Here is a 24568-nt window from a genome sequence, read left to right as displayed (position 1 = left end):
GGAAAATAGAATAATAGAGATTTAATTAAAAGCTATATTTGGCAGCAGTGATATGGCCAGTGCCTGTATGAACAGAATTCTCCCCAGGCCATGGCATAAGTAGTTGGCTGCTGCCAGAGGAGCAGAGCAGTAACTGTGGAGCCACAGTTGCTGGCTGAAACAGAAGTAGGTTAAAGTTCAGCCTCTGTGCCAACAAAAGAACGACAGTCATGTTGTGAGTTTCTGGGTATAGCTTCTGACCTTACTAGGAGATAGAATTGCAGAGCAACCCCTTTGATATTCTAGCTGCCTCTTCTTCTTCAATGTCTCCCGAGCCTTAGATGTTATAGTTATTTCTGTTCGTAATGGGCGCCACAGCTCTGCATACAGACAAGTTGTGGTTTTCTGTAGTGGTCTCCCATGTGCTGGACAGAGAAGTTTCTTTGATGAGGGGTAAAGGCTCTACTTATCTGTGCACATAAGGACAATATTTATAGATTGTTGCTAGGGTTTTATTCTGGTTTAGCAGATTATTGGCTGTAGTTTCTCTTTCAGTAACCTTGACTTCATTAGCACTGACTTAGGTTTCCAGTTTCAGGCATAGTCTCACTCTCGTTGAATGGGCCTTCAGTCCAATGAGAGAGATATTTGTCACTGCCAAGGTAAGTGTGCTACTGCTGTACCCTTTTGGCTACCATATCATGCTGGTTGTTGATGTGGTTCTTTGGCATCAAAGCTTTGTAGAACTGTTGGTTGCCTCCCTCCTTTGAAGGGACCATGAAAGTTATTTCACTGGGAGGGGGCCTTCAGGTCAGTTCCAGCTCAGGCTTCTCTGCATTATGTATGATGTTTTCAGTAATGGAAATTTACCTTCCATCTCTTAAAAGCAACCAAGGGCAGCAGCAATAGGTTATGTGTTTTGGGAGTCTTTGATAGCCCTGGCCAACAACTCAAGTAAGGTCTTCTGGTTTGGAGTTTTCGTTAGGTGGTTTTTGGGTCTTGGAAGGAGCACTATCAGCTCTGATGAGAAAAGTTCATTAAAATTACACACACACACACACACACACACACACACACACACACGAAATCTGAGATAAGAAACACTCCGGAATATGTCATGACTTTCTCAAGCAATTAGAGAGTTACATATCATTAATTCAGAGCTCAGGTTATGGGCCTCTTATCACTATCAATGAGGGACAAGTTGTGATTGTACTGATTGTTAATGGGAAGGGGGATGCTGCTCATCTTGAGACTTTCATTTTGTCAATGCCAAAGTTGCAGCACTGGCCTGACTGCTGAAAGGAGGTTTCAGTGGATCAGCCCTTGTGGCTCTGTGGCGATAGATGCTAAAAACAATTGTGATGACAGAAACGGAAACTAGAACCCAGAAATAGAGTCCTTCACCTTTGAGGATGCGCTATTACATTCATTTTCAGATGAATTTCTGAAATAAAATTTAGAAAAACTTTAGGAAATATTCAACATTCTTAGCCATCAGGGAAATAAAAATCAAAACTATTTTGACATTTTATCTTATACATGTCAGAATGGCTAAGATCAATAACACAAGCGACAGCTTATGCTTGACAAGGGTGTGGTATTTGGAGAGGTACTTGTTCATTTCCGGGCCACCCAGACTCCTGAAATAATTACACAGAAACTATATTAATTAAAACGCTACTTGGCCAATAGCTTAAGTGTATTGCTAGCTAGCTCTGGTATCTTTGGTTAACACATTATTATATTTTATATTTTACCATGAGGCTTGTGGCCTATCAGCAAGGTTCCAGCTGGTAGCTTATGTCTTTCTTCTCTGGCAACTCCATGGCATCCCTGTGACTCTACATTCTTTCTCCCAGAATTCAGTTTAGTTTCCCTGCCTAGCTCTACTCTGCCCTATCACAGGCCAAAACATCTTCTTTTTGCATTAACCAATAAAAACAACACATATACAGAAGGACCTCCCACACCAGTGTGGAGTAGGGGAATACTCTTCTATTGCTGGTGGGAGTACAAACTTGTACAGTCACTAGGTTAATTAGTGTGGCAGTTACTCAAAAAGATGGGAATAAATCTACCTCAAGATCAAGTGATACTTCTCTTGGGCATATACTCAAAGAGCAACTCCTCCTACCAAAGGACACTTGTTCACCCATGCTAATTGCTGCTCTATTCACAGTAGTTAGAAATTAGAAACAACCTGGACGTCCCTCAACAGAAGAATATATAAAGAAACTGCACATCTATCTACACAAGAGAGTATTAATTAGCCACTCCAACAAATGACATCATGAAGTTTGCAAGTAAATGGATGAAGACAGAAAAAAATCATCCTGAGTAAGGTAATCCAGACCCAGATAGATAAATATGGTATGTACTCATTTGTATGTTATTAGTTTTAAGTAAATGATAATCAAATGTTCTAGCTAGCCTTATACCAACATAAGATACACAAACTAGAGTTATCTGAAAGGAGGAAAACTCAATAGAGGAAATACCTCCATAAGATCCAGCTGGGTGGCATTTTCTTAATTAAAGACTGATGGGGGAGGACCCAGCCCCTTGTCGGTGGTTCCATCTATGGGCTGGTGGTCCTGGATTCTATAAGAGAGCAAGCTGAGCCAGGCATAGGAAGCAAGCCAGTAAGTAGCACCTCTCCAAGGCCTCTACATCAGCTCTTGCCTTCAGATTTGTTCCTTGTTTTGAGTTTCTGTCCTGACTTCCTTTGATGATGAACAGCAATTTGGAAGTATAAGGCAAATAAACCATTTTCTCCCCAACTTGCTTTTGTTCACAATGTTTTGTCACAGCAATAGTAACCCTGACTAAAACAAGTTGCTGCCAGGAGTGTGGTTTAGCTGTGGGAAGGATTGTGGAAAGACTTTGGAAGTTTGGACTGGAAAAGCCATCGAGTGTTAAGAGTTCAGCGTGATATTCTGTGGTAGCTTGGAAAACAAGACTGTTGAGAGCAGTGCAGAAGATGGAGGCCTGGATTGTCAAGTTTCAGTTGAAAGTTTTAAAATTCTACTGGGGCCATTTGATATTTTGAATTGAGATTCTGTAGTTCTATAGTTCTGAAGAGTGAGCCATAATGAACAGGAGACTGGCAACATTGAAGAGAAAACTTGGCATTACTTGGAAAATGTATGCTGATTAGCTGGAGCTAATAAATTAGTGGTGATTAAGAAGAGACCAGCATCACTGGGCTGAAAACTTCTGGGAAGTGTTTTTTTTTTATTTAATTAAAAAACTATCTTTTTTTCATTTTACATAAAAATCCCAGTTCTCACTCCCTTTCCTCTTCCCATTCCCTTCACCTTCCCTCCCACCCCACCTCCATCCAATTCTCAGAGAAGGGTAAGGCACATTGCTTTGGGGAAGGTCCAAGGCCCTCCCTACTTTGTCTAGGCTGAACAAGGTAACCATCCAAAGAGAATGGGTTCCCAAAAAGTCAATACAAGCAATAGGGATGAATTTTGGTGCCACTGCCAGTGGTCCCACAGTCTGCCCCAGCTGTACAACTGTCACCCACATTTAGAGGATCTGATTTGTGCTAGGCTGGTTTCTTCCCTGTTCAGCTGGAATTGGTGAGCTCAGGTAAGCTGTTTCAGTGGGTATCACCATTATGGTCTTGACCTCTTTGCTCATATTCTCACTCCTCCCACTCTTCAACTGGACTTTGGGAGCTCAGTCCAGTGTTCTGATGCAGGTCTCTGCCTCTGTTTCCATCAGTTGCAGGATGAAGGTTGTATGGTGACATTTAAGGTAGTCATCATTCTGACTACAGGACAAGGCAAGTTCAGACACCCACCCCTCATATTGTTTAGGGTCATCCTTGTGAATTCCTGGGAACTTCTCTAATGTCAGGTTTCTTGCGAGCCCCATAATGGCCTTCTCAATAAAAAAATATCTCCTTTTTGGTTCTCATCTCTGCCCTTCTTTCATCTAGACTATTCCATTCCCTCAAGTTCTCCTACCTGCTCCCCTTCTTCCCTCCTCTTCCCCCATGCCCAGTTCTCTCCCAACCCCCATGATCCTAATTTTGTCAAGAGATCTTGTCTATTTCCTTTTTCCAGGTGGATCTATGTATGTTTTTCTTAGGGTTAACCTTGCTACTTAGTTTCCCTAGGATCATAAACTATAGGCTCAATATCCTTTGTTTTCCAGCTAGTATCAACTTATGAATGAGTACACACCCTGTCCATATTTCTGGGTCTGAGTTACCTCACTCAGGATGGTTTTTTCTAATTCCATCCATTTGCATGCAAATTTCAAAATGTCATTCTTTTTTACTGCTGAGTAGTACTCCATTATGTGAATGTACCACATTTTCTTTATCCATTCTTTTTATTAGTTTATAAACAATACCAATCAAAATTACCACTTCCTATCCTCCTCCCACTTCCCACCGGCTCCCCCACACACCCTCCTCCACTCCCTTCAGTCCTAAGAGAGGGCAAGGCACCCTGCTCTGTGGAAAGTCCAAGCTCCCCTCCACATCCAAGAAAGGTATGCATCCAAAGAGAATAGGATCCCAAAAAGCCAGTTCATGTAGTAGAGACAAATACCAATGCCATTATCATTGGCCCCTCAGTCTGCCCCAACTGTCAACCACATTCAGAGGGTCCAGTTTAAGCCTGTGCTTGTTTATTCCCAGTCCTGCTGGAGTTGGTGAGCTCCCATTAGCTCAGGCACACTGTCTCAGTGGGTAAACCAACCACTCGTGGTCCTGACTTCCTTGCTCATATTCTCCCTTCTTCTGCTCTTCAACTTGACCTTAGGAGCTCAGTGCAGTGGTCCAATGTGGGTCTCTGTCTATGTCTCCATCTGTTGCTGGATGAAGGTTCTATGGTGATATTCAAGATAGTCATCAGTCTGACTACGGGACAAGGCCAGTTCAGGCACCCTCTCCTCCACTGCCCAGGTTCCTAGCTTGGGTCCTCCCCATGGACTCCTGGAAACCCCTTCCCAAGCCAAGCCTCTTGCCAACCCCAAAATTGCTCCCTCAATTAAGATATCTTTTTCCCTACTCCCATATCCGTCCTTCCTCCATCTCAACCGTCCCACTCCCCCAAGCTCTCCCCAACCATCCCCTTCTCCCCGCTCTCTCCCACTCTTCCCTTCCCTCTACCCTCCCTCCCCCATGTTCCCAACTTTTTCCTGGTGATCTTGTCTGCTTCCAATTTCCAGGAGGATAAATAAAAGTTTTTCTTTGGGTTCACCTTAATACTTAGCTTCTCTAGGATCATGAACTATAGGCTCAATGTCCTTTATTTGTGGCTAGAATCCACTAATGAGTGAGTATATACCATATTCATATTTTTGAGTCTGGGTTATCTCACTCAGGATAGTATTTTCTACTTCCAGCCATTTGCATGCCAAATTCAAGATGTTAATGTTTTTTACCACTGAGTAGTACTTTAATGTGTAGATATGCCACACTTTCTTTATCCACTCTTCCATTGAGGTGCATCTAGGTTATTTCCAGGATCTGGCTATTACAAATAATGCTGTTATGAACATAGCTGAACAAATGCTTTTGTAGTATGATAGGGCATTTCTTGGGTATATTCCCAAGAGTGGTATTTCTGGGTCCTGAGGTAGGTTGATTCCCAGTTTCCTGAGAAACCACCACACTGATTTCCAAAGTGGTTGTACAAGTTTGCATTCCCACCAACAATGGATGAGTGTTCCCCTTATTCCACATCCTCTGCAGCATAAGCTATCATTGGTGTTTTTGATTTTAGCTATTCTGACAGGTGTCAGATGGTATCTCAACGTTGTTTTGATTTGTGTCCCTGATAGCTAAGGAAGTTGAACATGTCCTTAAGTATCTTTTGGTCATTTGAAATTCTTTTGTTGACAATTCTCTGTTCAGTTCAGTACCCCATTTTTTAAACTCCCTTAAAATTTGAGAAAACAACAATGAAAATTGGAGAAAATCAATAATCTTTTAAAGAGTATCAAGAAAACCAAGGGAAAAAAGCTAACAGTTGATGAAACAATTAGAACTGTTCTAGACATTAAAATGGATATAGAAGCAATAAAGAAAATACGCACAGAATGAATTCTAGAAATGGAAAGTCTGGGTAAGTGAATAGAATTACAGATATAAGCTTTCCCAACAGAATACAAGAGATGGAAGACAGAATTTCAGGTGTTGAAAGTATGAGAGGAAATAGATTTATTGATCAAAGAAAATATTAAATATAAAAATTTCTTAACACAAAACATCCTATAAATCTGAGACATTATGAGAATACCAAACCTGAAAATAACAGGAATAAAATGAAAATAATCGCTGCTCAAAGGCCTGGAATATATATTTGACAAAATCACAAAACAACAACAAGTAACATATAAAGATAGACTTATCAGAAGTACACCTGACTTCTCAGTGGAAATCATGAAAGCCAGAAAGTTCTGAACAGATGTGCTGCAGACACTAAGAGACTACAGATGCGAGCCAAGACTACTTTACCCAGGAAAGCTTTCAATCACTATTGATGGAGGAAACAAGATATTCCATGATAAAAAAAAACAGATTTAAACAATATACATCCATAAACCCAGCCCTACAGAAAATACTAGAAGGAAAATCCCAACTCAAGGAAGCTAACTGCACCCACAAAACACAGGCAACTGATAACACCCACCATTGTAACCCAAAAAGGGAAGCACAAAAACACTACTAACTTGAATTAACTGGAATTAACAACTACTGGTCATTAATATTTCTTAATGTCAACGTACTCAATTCACATATAAAAAGACACAGACTAAGAGAGTGAACACAAAAAGAGGATCCATCCTTCTGCTGTATACAAGAAACACACTTCAACCTCAAAGACAGACACTATCTCAGGGTAAAGGGTTGGGAAAGGGTTTTCCAACTGAATGGACCTAAAAAAACAAGTGAGTGTAGCTATCCTAATATCCAACAAAATAGATTTCAAATTAAAATCAATCAGAAGAGATGGAGAAAGAGACTTTATACTCATAACAGGAACAATCCATCAAGATGTAGTTTCAATGCTGAATGACCATCTATGTTCCTAATATAACAGCACCCAAACATGGAAAAGAAACATTATTAAAATTTAAATCACACATCAAACCACACACTAATAGTAGGAGACTTTACCACTCCATTCTCACCAATGGACAAGTCAATCAGACAGAAACTTACCAGAGAAAAAAGAGAACTAACAGAAGTCATGAATCAAATGGACTTAACAGATATCTATACAACATTTCACCCAAACACAGAAGAATATACCTTATTCTCAGCACCTCATGATCACATACTCAGTGACAAGGCAAATCCCGACAGATACAGATAATTGGAGTAATCCCTTGTGTCGTATTGGATCACCAGGGATTAAAGTTAGAATTTAACAATACTACTCTCAGAAAGCCTAAAAACTCATGGAAATTAGACAGTGAACTACTAAACCACCCCTGGGTCAAGGAAAAAATAAAGACTTCCTAGAATTCAACAAAAATGAGGGTACAATGTATCCAAAACTATGGGACATTATGAAAGCAGTGCTAAGAAGAAAGTTCATAGTACTAAGTGCCCACATAAAGAAAATGGAGAATTTCAGGTAACTTAACAGTACACCTGAAAGCTCTAGAATAAAAAGCAGACTCACCAGGAGGAGTAGAAGACAAGAAATAATCAAATTGAGGGCTAAAATCAACAAAATAGAAACTAAGAAAATGATACAAAGAATCAATGAAACAAAGAGCTGGTTCTTTGAGAAAATCAAGATTGGCAAACCCTTATCCAAACTAATCAAAAGACAGAGAGAGAACATCCAAGTTAATAATATTAAGAGCTGCAAAGGAAAAAGGTCAAGTAACATGTAAAGTCAAACCTATCAGAATTACACCTGACTTCTCAATAGAAACCATGAAATCCATAAGGTCCTGGATAGATGTGCTGCAGACACTAAGGGACCATGGATGCAAGCCCAGACTACTATACACAGCAAAGCTTTCAATCTCCACTGATGCAGAAGACAAGATATTCCATGACAAAAACAGATTTAAACAATACATATCCATAAACCCAGCCTAACAGAGAGTACTAGAAGGAAAACCTCAACCCAAGGAAGCTAACTACACCCACAATAATGCAGACATCTGATAACTCCCAACCAGCATAACCCAAAGAAGGGAAACACACAAACACTACTACCGAAAAAAAAAACAGAATTAAAAAACACTGGTCATTAATATCGCTTAATATCAGCGAACTCTATAAAAAGTCACAGACTAAGAGAATGGATATGAAAACAGGATCCAGCCTTCTGCTGTTTACAAGAAACACACCTCAACATCAAAGACAGACACTACCTCAGAGCAAAAGGTTGAGAAAAGTTTTCCAATAAAATGGACATAAGAAACAAGGGGGCATGACTATCCTAATAGCTAACAAAATTGATTTCAAGCTAAAATCCATCAGAAGAGATGGAGAGGACACTTTATACTCATAACAAGAACAATTCATCAAGATGAAGTCTCAATTCTGAATGTCTATGCCCCAATACAAGAGCACCCTCATAGGTAAAAGAAACATTACTAAAACTTAAATTGCACATCAAATCCACACACTAATAATAGGAGATTTCAACACTTCACTCTCACCAATGGACAGGTCAAACAGACAGAAACTTAACAGAGAAAGAAGAGAACAGATGTCATGAATCAAATGGACTTAACAGACATATATAGAACATTGCACCCAAAAACAAAAGAACATACCTTCTTCTCAGCACCTCATTGAACCTTCTCTAAAATTTATCACATACTCGGTAACATAGCAAACTTCCACAAATATAAGAAAAAATAAGACCTCCTGTGTCTTATTGGGTCACCAGGGATTAAAGTTAGAATTTACCAACAATAGTGCTCTCAGAAAGCCTACAAATTCGTGGAAATTGAACAGTCAACTACTGAGCCACCCCTTGGTCAAGAAAGAAATAAAGAAATTAAAATCTACCTTGAATTCAATGAAAATGAAGGTACAATGTGTCCAAACCTCTGGGACACTATGAAAGCAGTGCTAAGAGGAAAGTTCATAGCACCAAGTGCCTGCATAAAAAAAAAATAAACAGAGAAATCTCACATTAGCAACTTAACAGCACACCTGAAAGCTCTACAGCAGCAACAAAAAGAGAAGCAGACTCACCCAGGAGGAGTAAAAGAAAGAAAATAATCAAATTGAGGCCTGAAATCAACAAAATAGAAACACAGAAAACAAAACAAAGAATTAATAAAAACAAAGAGTTGATTGTTTTTTTTTTGAGAAAATCAACAAGAGTGACAAACCCTTATCAAAACTAATCAAAAGGCAAAGAGAGAAGATCCAAATCAATAAAATTAGAAATGAAAAGGAAGGCATAACAACAGACACTGAGGAAATTCAGAGAATCATTAGGTCTTACTACAAAAGCCTGTACTCCACAAAATTGGAAAATGTAAAAGAAATGGACAAGTTTTATTTATTTATTTATTTATTTATTTATTAAAAATTTCCACCTCTTGCTATTTCCCTCCCACTCTCCCCACTCCTCCTGCATCTCCCTCTCCAGTCCTAAGAGAAGTCAGGGTACCCTGCTCTGTGGGAAGTCCCCCTCCTCAATCCAGGTCTAGGAAGGTGAGCATCCAAACAGACTAGACGTCCAAAAAACCAGTACATGCAGTAGAATCAAATCCCAGTGCCAAGAAATGGAAAATTTTTAGATAATATACCATATACCACAATTAAATCAAGATCAGGTGAGCAATTTAAATATACTTATAGGCCATGTGGAAATAGAAGCTGTCAACAATAACCTCCCAACCAAAAAAAGACCAGGGCTGGGTGGTTGTAGTGCATAATTCTACCAGAACTTTTAAGAAGTGCTACTACCTATAATCCTCAATGTGTGCCACCTAATAGAAGCAGAGGGCCATTGCCAAACTGTTTTTATGAGGCTACAGTTACCCTGACAGCAAAGCAGCACGAAGATCCAACCATAAAAGGGAATTACAGACCAATCTCGCCCATGAACATTGGTGCACAAATTCTAAATAAAATACTGGCAATGCCTTAAAGTTCTTGTCAAATAAATCTTTCACTTCCTTAGTTAGAGTTACCCCAAGTTCCTTTATGCTATTTGTGGCTATTGTAAAAGGTGATGTTTCTCTGAATTCCCTCTCTGCTTCTCTATCCTTTGTGTATAGGAGGGCTACTGATATTTTTTAGTTGATCTTGTATCCTGCCACATCACTGAAGTTATTTATCAGCTGTAGGAGTTCTTTGGTAGAGTTTTTGGTGTCACTAATGTACACTATCATATCATCTGCAAATAACGAAAGTTTGACGTTTTTCTTTCCGATTCGAATCCCCTTGATCTCCTTATGTTGTATTATTGCTATTGCTAGAACTTCAAGGACTATGTTGAAGAGATATGGTGAGAGTGGACAGCCTTGTATTGTTCCTGATTTTAGTGGAATTGCTTTGAGTTTCTCTCCATTTAATTTGATATTAGCTGTTGGCTTGCTATATATTGCTTTTATTATATTTAGGTATGATCCTTGTATGCCTAACCTCTCCAAAACCTTTATCATAAATGGGTGTTGAATTTTGTCAAATGCTTTTTCCACATCTAATGAAATGATCATATGTTTTTTTTTTCTTTCAGTTTATTTATGTGATGGATTACATTGATAGATTTTCGTATATTGAACCAGCTCTGCATCTCTGGGATGAATACTTGATCATAATGGACAAATTTTTTAATGTGTTCTTGGATTCTGTTTGCCAGAATTTTATTGAGAAGTTTTACATCGATGTCCAAGAGTGAGATTGGTCTGTAATTCTCTTTCTTGGTTGGGTCTTTGTGTGGTTTTGGAATCAGGGTAACTGTAGTGAAGGCAAAGGCATAAGTCAAAAACAATCCCACACCAGTTTAGAATTATTATTAATAGAATGGTTATTTATTTAAAGGGGAAAAAACTTACAGATCACCATCCCAGACAACAGCCCTCTTTGCAATCAGGAAGGGAGTTTAGTTGCCAGAAGCGGAGCAGGAAGTAAGAGAGAGCTAGAAGGGAAGTGGCTGCTTTTTGCTTTTTTAAAGGGAGAGAGACCACGCCCCAATGGGCTGGTATCTCAGTGGCTATTGGCTGGAGGAGCAGAAGGACCTCCCGCAACACCACCCCCTTTTGTTTAAGTAAGAGAGTTCTAAACCTACTACGAAAAATTATATACAATAAGTACAAATATCCTATTCTAACTAGCTTAGGTCTTGTATAATAAATAACTTGGCCAAGTCATGAGTGGAAAGTAACTACATTTATATAGTCTTCAACCCCATTGAAGATCTGAGAAGGGAAATAATGTTACCCGAGTATTTAGGAACTGCAATCAAACAACTTCCAAAACATGCAACAAATCACAGAGACAACTATCTACCTGGGCAATCACCCAAAGTCACGTTTGCAGCGTTGAAGCAACCAACTTTGGCTAAGGCCTAACATAACTGACATACCATTTTCTAAGGCAAGCAACTTTTCAAAACTATCTTACCCTGTCTTGGCAGGATATAACAGTCCTGTTTTATCCATTGATGCACGCTCTGTATCTCTGTCAGTGGTTGAGGTATGAGCATTTCTTTGCCCCAAGGCCAGTTCTGCCAAAAAGAAAGGCTCCAGGTGGAGTGTCTTTGGTGCTCAACATTCTCTCTGGAATAGAGCAGTGTTGCCAGGAGCAATTGTGTCTCACTACCACGAAACTCTGAGTTAGATTAAAGGCCATTTTCTACAGCTCTTTGAAGAGGTTGAAGATTTTCTATCTATACTGAATATAATCTCTATGTATCTAAAGAACCTGATTAGTCTAATTATAAATGACAAACTTAGAATACTATTGATCTGTATAATTCTCAATACCTATCTAACTTAAAGACTAAGACAATAAATGACTGTGAAACAAATGAGGACAATGACCTCCAAATATAAACAATGTACAAATATACATTGCAGTATGGTAAATATATATCAATACACAAACAATATATAAGTATCTTAATCAGAGGTAGAAATGTACACTGTAATATGGTAAATATATTATATATATATATAAATACAATATATGTCAATACATAAAAAATGTTTTAAACAGAGGTAGAAACATGCATGCATAGAATAGTCATTATAATTTAACTTTGTATCAATATACAATAATCGATACCTATATATTTGTCTAAAAACAGTAACTCACAATTACAAATCTATTATTCCATCATCCCTCTTTTTTTTTCAAAATGATCCCTGAGCTTATAAAATTCCTCCCCAACCCTCAACCGTATACTAATTATAATCAACCCCTAAATGATGTCCCTAAACCCAAGGACGAACTTTACTGAGAGAGGGGACGTCGTCCTCTAGAATTACTTCCAGCTGTCATGGGGGCGATGTTCTTTCTGGGGGATCCTGTGAAAGTAAAATGATGGTTAAATTTCAAGATCAATGTCTTTTAAAATTGCAAATAGTCTCTGAGTATTTTGTGCAGGTCTGGCCAAAATGTTGTATAAGATGTGCACCATTTCAGCTAACCAAGTTGGAACTTTCTTGTGCAGTTGGTACCTAAAACAGGTCTTGTAGTAGCGCTATCAGTATCATGACATCATATTAACCAAGTGGAGTTGTTGTTATGGGGCCCCATCTTCTTCCTGGAAACTTCAAATATCACTTCAGGAAAAACTCATTGTTCATTGTGAAAAACTTAAACATTAATCATATAGACATATATAGACATATATATATATATTCAATGAAAGGCATGATAGATATATATATAATGAAAAGTATAGAATGTTGAAACCTCCTACTATTAGTGTGTGGGGTTTGATATCTGCCTTGAGTTCTAGTAATGTTTCCTTCACATAAGTGGGTGCTTTTATAATAGGGGCATAGATATTCAGGATTGAGACTTCATCCTGATGGGTCTTTCCTGTTATGAGTAAAACGTGTTCATCTCCATCTCTTCTGATTGATTTTAGTTTGAAGTCAATTTTGTTAGAAATTAGAATGGCCACACCTGCTTGTTTCTTAGGTATATTTGATTGAAAAGCCTTTTCCCAACCCTTTACTCTGAGTAGATGTCTGTCTTTGTGGTAGAGGTGTGTTTCTTGTAAACAGCAGAATGTTGGATCCTGTTTTCGTATCCAATCTCTTAGCCTGTGCCTCTTGATATGTGAATTGAGTCCATTGATATTAAGTGATACTAATGACCAGTGGTTGTTAACTCCGGTTATTTTTTTGAGGGGTGCAATGAACTTTATTGATGGTATTCAAGAGAGTAGGGCTCCCTAAACCCCTCCTGCTATTCTGGGGGTCTGGGATGGAAACTGTGAGGGAGATGCTCAGTGTCAAGCGTTGAGTTAGGACAGGGACTGCTCAGCAGCTGAGGGCCTCTCTCTTGATGTGTCCTTGCTGGGATGGGTGGTCCAGGGTGGGCTTCTTACTCCTTGGAGGCCATGTAGGCCATGAGGTCCACCACTGTGTTGCTGTAGCCGAATTCATTGTCGTACCAGGAAATGAGCTTTACAAAGTTGTCATTGAGAGCAATGCCAGCTCCAGCATCAAAGGTGGAAGAGTGGGAGTCATTGTTCATATCTTCAAACTTTTTGTTATTCTTCTCATCCATTTTTAAGGGAGTTTTTCACATCCTGTTTAAGGGACTCTATCACTTTCATAATGTCAATTTTTTCTACTTCTTCTGGATTAGGGTGTTCAAATCTTCATGTTGTATGTTCACTGGGTTCTGGTGTTTTTCAGATTGTTGGAGGAATTCTTGCATTGGCGCCTGCCCATCTCTTCCTTCAAATGCTCTCCCATGGATCTTCTGGTACAGGATCAGGGCCCCTTGCTGTCCAGGGACCTCACAGACAAAAGGCCTAGCTTGGTGCCTGCAAGCTTAGTGATACAAAGGAACTCCCACCCAGTTGCACTCACCACCGGGTCCCAGCCCAAATAGAGGCTTAGCTGGGGGATCTTATGTCCCCGAAGAAAGAAGGGACAGGGCGCCTGGGCAGAAGCTGGGATGTTATAGGAAGAAAGAGGCAGTAGTCAGGGAGAAAAGCCCCTACAGAATGACCAGAACGATAAGGGGGTTGAGGAATGTCTGTGCTCCGTTTCCGGGGCAGAACTGGGCTTCTGCCGCTGATCTGGAACACAGTCACCCCTCCGATGGATCTTCTGGTACCAATGCAGTCTTTCTTGAGTGGTCCCATGAATGCTTTCATCTCTTCCATGGTCTGGAAATGACGGTGGCCAATCTTAGAAGTGTTATCAATGAATTTCAGGTCTATCTTCTCCAGAGCCCACTGTTTGGTCTGCACCCGCAAAGACTTGCAGATGGTGAGCACTCGCTTCTTGGTTCTCACCACACAGCCTTTGAGCTTGATGAAGTCATTGGTTACCTCACCATAATGGACAAAGCCACCCAATGGGTTGATGCTCTTGTCAGAAAGGTCATAGTCAGTAGATGCCTTGTTCTTGATCAGCTTGCCATCTTTGATAAGGTAGCCCTCACCAATCTTGTAAATCTTGTTGATCTCTGTCCGATGATGGTAGCCTTTCTGCCCAGCCTGAGCCAAAGAGAAGGCCACTCGGGCAGAGTGCCAAGCACCAATACAGGCAACCTTGCACAACCCTCAATGGATCTTGTGGGGCAGTTTTTTTGTCACCCCTTTGTAGCCTTTGCCTTTATCACTCCGATGACATCAATCATCTCATCCTGCCCAAACACCTGGTTCACAGGAACCTGCTGCTCCAGCCTCTCCCGGGCCCAGTCCAGCTTCTCAGCTGCAGTGCCCCCATTCACCTGGTTCTCCATCAAGTGTGCCTTCTTCTGGCAGTGGACTCAGACACATCTGAGTGTGGGCAGTTATGTGGATAACCTGGCAGTACTTCTCCGTGCTGTTGAAGTCCTTCTCCAGCTGTTTTTTTGCCTATGTCATCCTGCCATTTCTTACAGTATTTGGTGAAGGCCTTCTTCATAGATTTGTGCCAGTTCTTGTAGAAACGCGTTTTACACTCATCACTGATGTGCTCAGCAAATACTGTCTTAAGGGTGCGGAGACCTTGTAGGGTTTTGACGTATCCCACAATACCCACAACTACCATCATTGGTGTTTCCACAATGGTTACAGCCTCCACAACTTCTTTCTTGTTCACCTTGGATCCTGGTTTGTCAACCTCCCGGACAATGTGGGTCACGCCAGCCTTGTAGCCTAGAAAGGCCATGATCGGTGAACAGGCTTGGAAGGGTCATCCTTGGGGAAGCTCTTCACTTTCCCACAATGCCTGCTGCAGCACTTCTGAGGCAAGAAGCCCAAGGACCCATGCCTGGGAGCAGAGAATTTCCTGTGAGACATCTCTCTGTCACACGCTGCCACTGATAGAGTGATTTATATGATTTCTAAGTGTGAAAAATGTGTGTCTCTGATTCATGTGCTATTTCTTAGGTTCTTTTCCTTCTGTTGATTTGTCTTATCCAATTTCAATGTGAGAGTTTTCATTTCACCTTATTAATTTTATTTCATTGTATTTTAACAAAATGAATGAATTAATTAGTTGATGGACAAATGAATGAATGAATGCCTAGCTATTAGGGTAAGGGTTAACAAATTAACTGTTACTTATCCTACCAAGAGAGAAAAAAATCCGTCTTCTCCAATATATTGACACAGGGTATGCCAACCACTCCAGCACAGGCCCCCATGATCACTAGTAATTGACCAATATATAATCAATTCTATTTGTGTGTGCATATGCTTTTACAAGGTAACAGTTTGTTTTTTATTTTGGGGTAGGGGTGATGGTTTTCTATTTTTTTTCTTGGTTTTGGAGGATTAGAATTTCTTTCTGTTTTTGAAAAAAATGTAAAGCTGGGTAGGTAGAGAGGGGGAATGATTTAGAAGGATTTGTGGGAGGGGAAAATATGATGATCAAAATGTATTTAAATTTAAAAATTATTTTGAATTATAAAGCATATTAAAAAAAAGTGGTGGCCTCCACCAGAGCAGGCCTGAGGCAGCAAACTACATAAGAGCAAGAACAAGGGAGCAACTGCTGAGGGAGTAGGCCAGGCACAGAGACCTCTGCTGGTTCTGGCAAAAGGCTGGAAATCTCTGAGGGAGTAGCCCTGAGCAACAGACCTATTGGGACCAGAAACTTCCCCAGGAGTGAGTCCAGGCCAGGGATATCTACAGAAACAGGCCAGAGCCAGTGACCTCTGCCAGAACAAGCCTGAGGCAGCAAACTCCACAGGAGCAGGTACAAGGAGCACCCACCAAGGGATCAGGCCCAAATCAAAGATCTCTGCAGGACAAGAAGCATGTACAAGGGAGCCACTGTTGAGGGAACAGGCCCAGACCAGAGGCCTCTGCTGGACCAGGCATGAATCAGTGACCTCCAAGGAAGCAGGTGTTAGCCAATGACATGCTCTGAAGTAGGCCGAATCTAGCAACCTCCAGTGGAGCAGGCCTGAGGCTGCGACCTCTGCCATAGCAAACCCAAGTCAGCAACCTCAGCAGAAAGAGCCACAAGAAAGCAATCCCTGTCAAAGCAGGCCTCAATGAACCCTGTTATTGCAGAGCTACCTCCAGGAACACAGAGTTACTAGTGAGATAAATGGAATGGTGCTGTGGGAGCTCCTTCTACTCCTTTAGCCATTAAGATACCAGCCCACTTGGACATGGTCTCATTTGCATTAAAAAGCAGCAGTAGCTGTGTGCTCCCTCTCTTGCTTCTGGCTCTGCTTCCAGCTACTGAACTGCAGTCCTGATTGCACCACGAGGATCCATTGGCACCTGGGAAATTGATCACCAGAAACATAGACAGCCCCAACTACAACAATGACAGGAAAATATGGGTAGACAAGGTAAGAATACATGCAACACCACAAAGAGCAACACGACACCAGTAAAACTAGTGGCCCTACAACAGCAAGACTTGAACAACCAAATACAAATAAAGCAGAAGAAAATGACATAAAAATAACTTTAGGAGAATATTTGAGGCCCTTAACAAGGATATGAAAAAGTCCCTCAAAGAAATGGAGAAAAAGACAAACAAAAAAATGGAAAACATCAACAAACCTCTTAAAGAAAACCAAGAAAAAGCAATCAAATGTACGAAAAAATTATTAAAGACTTGAAAACTAAAATAAAGACAACAAAGAAAACACAATCTGAGGGAATTATAGAAATGGAAAACATGAGAAAACAATCAGGAACCACTAATGCAAGCATAAACAGCAGAATACAAGAGATGGAAAAGAGAATTTCAAGCACTGAAGATACAATAGAGGAAATAGACTCATCAGTTAAAGAAAATATTAAATCTAACAAAAGCTTAGCCCAAAATGTCCAAGAAATATGGAATACCATGAAAAGACCAAACCTAAGAATAATAGGTATAGAAGAAGGAGAAGAACTCTAGCTAAAAGGCACAGAAAATATATTCAACAAAGTCATAGAAGAAAACTTTCCCAACATAAAGAAATATATGCCTATGAAGATACAAGAAGCTTACAGAAGACCAAATACACTGGATCAAAAAAATCTCCTTGGCACATAATAATCAAAGCACAAAACATACAGAATAAAGAAAGAATATTATGAGCTACAAAGAAAAAAGCCAAGTAACATAAAAAAACAGACCTATCAGAATTACATCTGACTTCTCAATGTAAACAATGAAATCCAGAGGGTCCTGGTCCAGTTTTATGCAGACATTAAAAGACCACATATGCCAGGGCAGACTACTATACCCAGTAAAACTTTCAATCACTGTAGAAGGACAAAACAAGATATTCCATGACACAAACAGATTTAACCAATATATATTTTTATTAAATTTTTTTGGGGGGATGAAAAGGTTTATTTTGTTTTTCACTTCACCAAGGCACATCTCATTGAGATAAGTCAGGAAGAACAAGACAGGAATCTAAGGACAGGAACCCTTGCTATTCACAGAAGCATTACCTTTCATGGGGTAATTCACTCATAGTCAAGGAAGTCAATAAAAAAATGGAAGAAGACTGTTTTATTATTCTTATACAGACCAGGTCCACATGGGATAGTACCACCCACATTTGGATAGACCCTTCAGCATCACTGAATAAAGAAGACAATCCTCTATAAGCATGTTCACAGATAATTTGTCTAGGCAAATCCTTAATCATGGTTTTTGTACCAGATGACTACAAGCTGTGTTAAGTTCATAATTAAAGCTAACTAAAACAGTTCTCATTACCAGTATGCCGATCTATGGTCTTTCTTGATATTTTCTGTATGCTATATTTTTATTGACTTTTATTATTCTTTTTTAAATTTATTTATTAAAAATTTCTGCCTCCTCCCCGCCTCCCTTTTCTCTCCCCCTCTCCCCACTCCACATGCCCCACTCCCCTCCCCCTCACTATCCAGTCCAAAGAGCAGTCAGGGTTCCCTGCCCTGTGGGCAGTCCAAGGTCCTTCCCTCTCCATCCAGATCTAGGAAGGTGAGCATCCAAACCGGCTAGGCTCCCACAAGGCCAGTACATGCAGGAAGGTCAAAACTCAGTGCCATTGTCCTTGGCTTCTCAGCAGCCCTCATTGTCCACCATATTCAGAGAGTCCGGTTTTATCCCATGTATTTTCAGTCCCAGTCCAGCTGGTCTTGGTGAGCTCCCAATAGATCAGCCCCACCATCTCAGTGGGTGGGTACCCCCCTCATGGTCTTGACTTCCTTGCCCATGTTCTCCCTCCTTCTGTTCCTCATTTGGAACTTGGGAGCTCAATTCATTGCTCCAATGTGGGTCTCTGTCTCTCTCTCCATCCATTGCCAGATGAAGGTTCTATGGTGATATGCAAGATATTCATTAGTATGGCTATAGGATCAGGCCATTTCAGGCTCTCTCTCCTCAGCTGCCCAAGGACCTAGTTGGGTACTTAACCAATATCTTGCAATAAATACAGCCCTACACTGTAGGGATCGGTCCCGCCCCTTGGGGGGCGTGTTCGCCTCGGGCTAATGTCTGCCTATAAATTTGGCTCCCAGCTGTCACTTCTGCTTTCCTGGTCTCCGGGGGAACGGTGGTTCTGTAAGTCTATTTCTACATTAAAGCTATAGATATATATATATTTTTACAATCTGTCTGCATTTGTTTACGCCGTTACATTTTGGCGTCCAACGTGGGCTATTTTGCCCCGACTCAAGCAGGTAGCCCGCTAGCTAACACAGCACCCTCCTGGGTGCTGTTTTTTAGTTCGTGACTCCGGCCCCAGTGCCGAGTCCGAGACTTACTCGGCCACACAGGCCCATTCTGCCTGCTTTGGCTAAGTTTTGCAGCGGAACCCCACTGCCTGAATTAGCAGAAGCTCAAGTACCTGCAGTTTTGCAACAAAAGCTGCCACAGCGGCAGATTTGGTCTGATACAAAGAGACTTGGCCGGGCAGTGGTGGCACAAGCCTTTGATACCAGCACTTGGGAGGCAAATGCAGGCGGATTTCTGTGAGTTCGAGACCAGCTAGGCGGTAGTGGTGCACGCCGTTAATCTCAGCACTCGGGAGGCAGAGACAGGCGGATCTCTGTGAGTTCGAGGCCAGCCTGGTCTACAAGAGCTAGTTCTAGGACAGGCTCCAAAAACACAGAGACCACCACTGGCAGGAACCGATCATTGCAGGTAAAAAAATTTTTCTTTTATACATAAAATGTCTGAACACATTAGTATTCAAGAATTTAACAGTTCTTTTAATTGTATCATGTGGGAGATTTTGCAAGAGGTGTCTATCACCCCACATCTATGGATCCTTCTGGGATTCGTAGTTTTCATTGGCACTAAATGCTTTGATAATAGAAATATGATAAAGTCTTTATGAGACGAATCCAGGATTCTTAAGGCAGAGATTGAATGCTTAAAAACAATTGAGAATCAGTTTGAAGTTCTCCAGGCTGATGTTAAGGAGAAATTCATTACTATGGAAGAGGGAACAGCTGATCTGGATCGTAAGCTTCAGTCCCTTTCTGTAGGAACTGAAACATTAGTGGCTGATATTAAGGAGAAATTCATTACTATGGAAGAGGGAACAGCTGATTTGGACCATAAGATTCAGTCCCTTTCTGTAGGAAATGAAACATTAACTGAGAGAATCAAAACTGCTGAATGTGACAATCTGATTTTGTCTAAAGCTTATGACAGATTGGCGGAAAGATTGTCAATACGAGAAGACACGGTTTATGCCATAAAAATTATGTCCAAAGATGAGATTTTATCTCTAACGGACAAACTTCATACTGTAGAATCCTCAATGAAGGCTTTGGAACATAATTCTGGACAGGAGATTCAGACATTGCAGAAGGCAATGGTGAATAGAATTGAAAAGATTGAGGAATTTCTAAATTCTGATGAAGAAGAGCAAAGGGTAGAAAGGCAAATTTTAACTACATCTATGGGTAAATCTCTCCGGGACAATTTCCACAAAGCTCTACCTACAGCTCTACCTGCCTATCCAGTAATAACAACAGAGAAGGTGATTGGTTCCAGAAACCCTAGGGTCATCAAGGAGGATACATGGGAGCCTGTCCGTATGAATGATCTCAAGGAAATTAAACAGGCTGTCATGACTTTTGGGATGCAAGCCTCTTTTGTTAAAGAGATGCTAAGATCTTGGGCCACAACAAGCAGAGCAAACCCCTCGGACTGGCTCCAGCTGAGCTCTGCGGTACTTGAGAGTGGACCGCAATTGAAATGGAAATGCTTATTCAGGCAAGAGGCTAGACTTTTAGAACAGCAGGAAAAAGCGAAGGGAATTGGCATTTCCCTAGATAAAATTCTAGGTGAAGGGCTCTTTTCCGACCCTCAGGAACAAGCTAATTTGGATGAAAACACACTCTCCATGTGTACTACAGCAGCCTTAAGGGCTTGGGACAGGGTACAAGACCCAGGACAGAGAATGTAATCATTTGTTAGAGTTAAACAGGGTCAGAGAGAACCCTTTAGTGACTTTTTACAAAGATTAACTAAGGCTGTACAAATAGGGATATCTGACCCAGAAGCAAGACGTATAATGATTGAGTCTTTGGCTTATGAAAATGCAAATGTGGAATGCAAAAGGATTTGGGGGCCTTTAAAGCTCAGATCAGCGCCTTTGGAAGAATGGGTCTTGCATACACTCAATGTTGATACATTTGATTATGGCACTGAAGCATGGGTAGAAGAAGCAATTTCCAATGGTAAAAGGAGACACCAGAATACCAAATGTTTCAATTGTGGCAAAATGGGTCATATGAAAAGGAATTGTAGACAACAGATTTTCAGAAATAATAATAATATTAATAATAATAATAATAATGCATCTTTCAGAAATAATGATAATAATAATGCATCTTCTAGAAATAACAGAAATAGGAGGACTCAGCCTTCAGGTTTATGTAGAAGATGTGGAAAAGGCAGACATTGGACGAATGAATGCAGGTCTACAAGAGATAGACAAGGCAACCTGATACAGTCGGGAAACGTGAGGGGGGGCCTCACAGGCCCCCATGGCAAACATGGTTCAGTCATTTCCAGTTTCTGCAGAGAATGTGCCTCATCAGGACAATTAGGAAGCCCCATGACTACTGTTACAAGCAATAATGAACAGAAAGATAAGTTACGTGTGTTTTGGCAAACTTCTATAAATGATCAAAGACCTAAACTGAGAGTGTGTGTAAATGGCATTTTTATTACTGGCCTGCTGGACACAGGTGCTGATGTAAGTATCATTACCCCAGAATCTTGGCGTCCATGTTGGCCTCTTCAGAATGTAAATGTTCAGCTCCTGGGAATTGGAACCCTATCTCGAGTAAGGCAGAGCACGAGATGGGTTGAATGTATAGGGCCAGAGGGACAAATAGGAAAATTAAGGCCATATGTAGCCAATATCGCAATGAATTTATGGGGTCGTGACCTATTACAACAATGGAATACCGAAATTAACATTCCTGCTACTTCTAGAGCCTATATTTCTGAGAATAATATTAAAAGATATTACAAATGGAGAAAACCAGCCATTCGGGCTGTACAAGAACAAGCAATTGATGTCCCTTCAGAGATACCAACAGCCTTGCCTCTAAAATGGTTGACTGAGAAACCAATATGGACAAAGCAGTGGCCTTTAGCTGAGGAAAAGTTACAGGCTTTAGAACAGCTGGTACAAGAACAATAAGATGCTGGACATATAGAAGAATCTACCAGACCTTGGAATTCTCCTGTATTTGTGGTTAAGAAAAAATCAGGTAAATGGAGAATGGTGACAGATCTCAGGGCCATCAACAAGGTTATTCAACCTATGGGCCCTGTGCAATCTCGAATTACTTTGCCCTCTTTATTACCAAAAGGATGGCCTCTCATAGTTATTGATTTAAAGGATTGTTTTTTCACTATACCTTTGCAAAAAGAAGATAGAGAAAAATTTGCCTTCACAGTGCCTACTTACAACAATTCTCAACCTTCGAGGAGGTACCACTGGACCGTTCTCCCCCAGGGTATGTTAAATAGCCCCTCCCTGTGCCAATATTTTGTGAACCAACCATTGCAAATAATACGCAAGAAATTTCCCAAATCTATAGTATACCATTACATGGATGACATCTTGTTATCCGATTCAAACATGGATACCTTGAACAGACTGTTTGAAGAAATAAAGATACTTTTACCTAAATGGGGATTGCAAATAGCTCCTGAAAAGATTCAGAAGGGAGATTCTGTTAATTATTTAGGTTATAAAATAGGTTTGCAAAAAATTAAGACACAAAAAGCACAAATTAGGAGAGATCGCCTACGGACTCTTAATGACTTTCAAAGACTGTTAGGAGACATTTCCAGTCTACGACCAGCTATTGGAATAACACCTGATCTAATAATTCATTTGAACAAAACCTTGGATGGTGATAAGGATTTAAACAGTCCCAGAGAATTAACAGCTGAAGCAGAAAAGGAACTGACAATGATTGAGGAAAAATTACAACAGGCACATGTGGACAGGGTGAATCCAGAGCTCGATTGTATTCTCGTCATACTACCATCAAAAATTTCTCCTACAGGAATTTTAATGCAGAGAGATGATATTATTTTGGAATGGATCTTTTTACCACATAAACCAAGTAAGAAACTGAAAACTTATGTGGAAAAAGTCTCTGAGTTAATTATAAAAGGCAAGCTGAGACTTCGTCAACTAGCAGGCATAGACCCAGCAGAAATTATAGTGCCTTTCACTGCTGATGAACTAAAGAAATTATGGGAAGATAATGAACCATGGCAAAGAGCTTGTGCTAATTTTTGGGAGACATTAATAACAACTATCCAAAAAGCAAGCGGCTTAACTTCATAAAGAGAACTTCTTGGATTCTTCCTCGAATCGTCCGTGATGCTCCAATAACTGGAGCCCGTACATTCTATACTGATGCCAATAAATCAGGGAAGGCAGGTTACAAATCAGAAGACTTGGGTAAGGTGGAACAAAGCCCTTATGATTCTGTCCAGAAGGCAGAATTATATGCCATTCTTATGGTACTAAGAGATTTTAAAGAACCTATTAATATAGTTACAGATTCACAATACGCAGAAAGAGTTATTTTACATATTGAAACTGCTGAATTTATACCTGATGATACAGAACTAACCTCATTGTTTCTCCAGGTTCAAGATTTGATCAGGAACAGGCTTTGCCCTGTGTACATAACACACATCCGATCCCATACGGGTCTGCCAGGTCCTCTAGCACAAGGTAATGCAGAAATTGATCAATTATTGATTGACAGTGTGCTACAAGCCTCTGAATTTCATAAAAAACATCATGTTAATAGCAAAGGTTTGAATAAAGAATTTTCAATTACATGGCAACAAGCTAAGGAGACTGTAAAGAAATGCCCTACTTGCTCTTTCTATAACCAAACGCCACTGCCTGCAGGGTCTAATCCAAAGGGCACCCATAGGAATGAAATCTGGCAGATGGATGTGTTCCACTTTGCAGAATTTGGCAAATTAAAATATGTTCATCACACCATTGACACTTATTCAGGCTTTCAGTGGGCAACTGCTTTAAGTTCAGAAAAAGCTGATTCAGTAATCACTCATTTATTAGAAGTCATGGCTATCATGGGTATACCTACACAAATAAAGATGGATAATGGTCCTGCTTATGTCTCTAGGAAAATGAAACGGTTTTTCATTATTACAATATCAAGCATGTTACAGGTATACCATACAATCCTACAGGTCAAGCAGTCATAGAAAGATCAAATCGAACTATAAAGGATATGTTGAACAAACAGAAAGGGGTGGAAAACACCCCCAGAAATAGGCTACATAATGCTTTGTTAACTTTGAATTTTCTCAACGCTAATGAGAAGGGAACAACGGCTGCAGAAAGACATTGGACAATGGAAAAGTCTACTGAACTAAATCAACCAGTTTATTTCAAGGATGTGCTGACCTCACAATGGAAGCCAGGAGATGTGCTACGTTGGGGAAGGGGTTTTGCTCTTGTTTCCACAGGTGA

The 24568-nt window shown here is 40.3% G+C and overlaps 1 pseudogene; it reads right to left on the bottom strand.

Annotated features, from left to right (window-relative positions):
* Positions 1-14018: 14018 nt before the first annotated feature.
* Positions 14019-15416, bottom strand: LOC121437896 (annotated as a pseudogene).
* Between the last annotated feature and the right edge of the window lie 9152 nt (positions 15417-24568).

The sequence above is a fragment of the Microtus oregoni genome, unplaced genomic scaffold, assembly GCF_018167655.1.
Source record: "Microtus oregoni isolate MIOR12 unplaced genomic scaffold, Mior012 000054F_ref0000373, whole genome shotgun sequence".
Lineage (NCBI taxonomy): Eukaryota > Metazoa > Chordata > Mammalia > Rodentia > Cricetidae > Microtus > Microtus oregoni.
The sequence above is the reverse complement of the archived record's forward strand: the minus strand, read 5'-3'. Positions and strand labels throughout refer to the sequence as shown.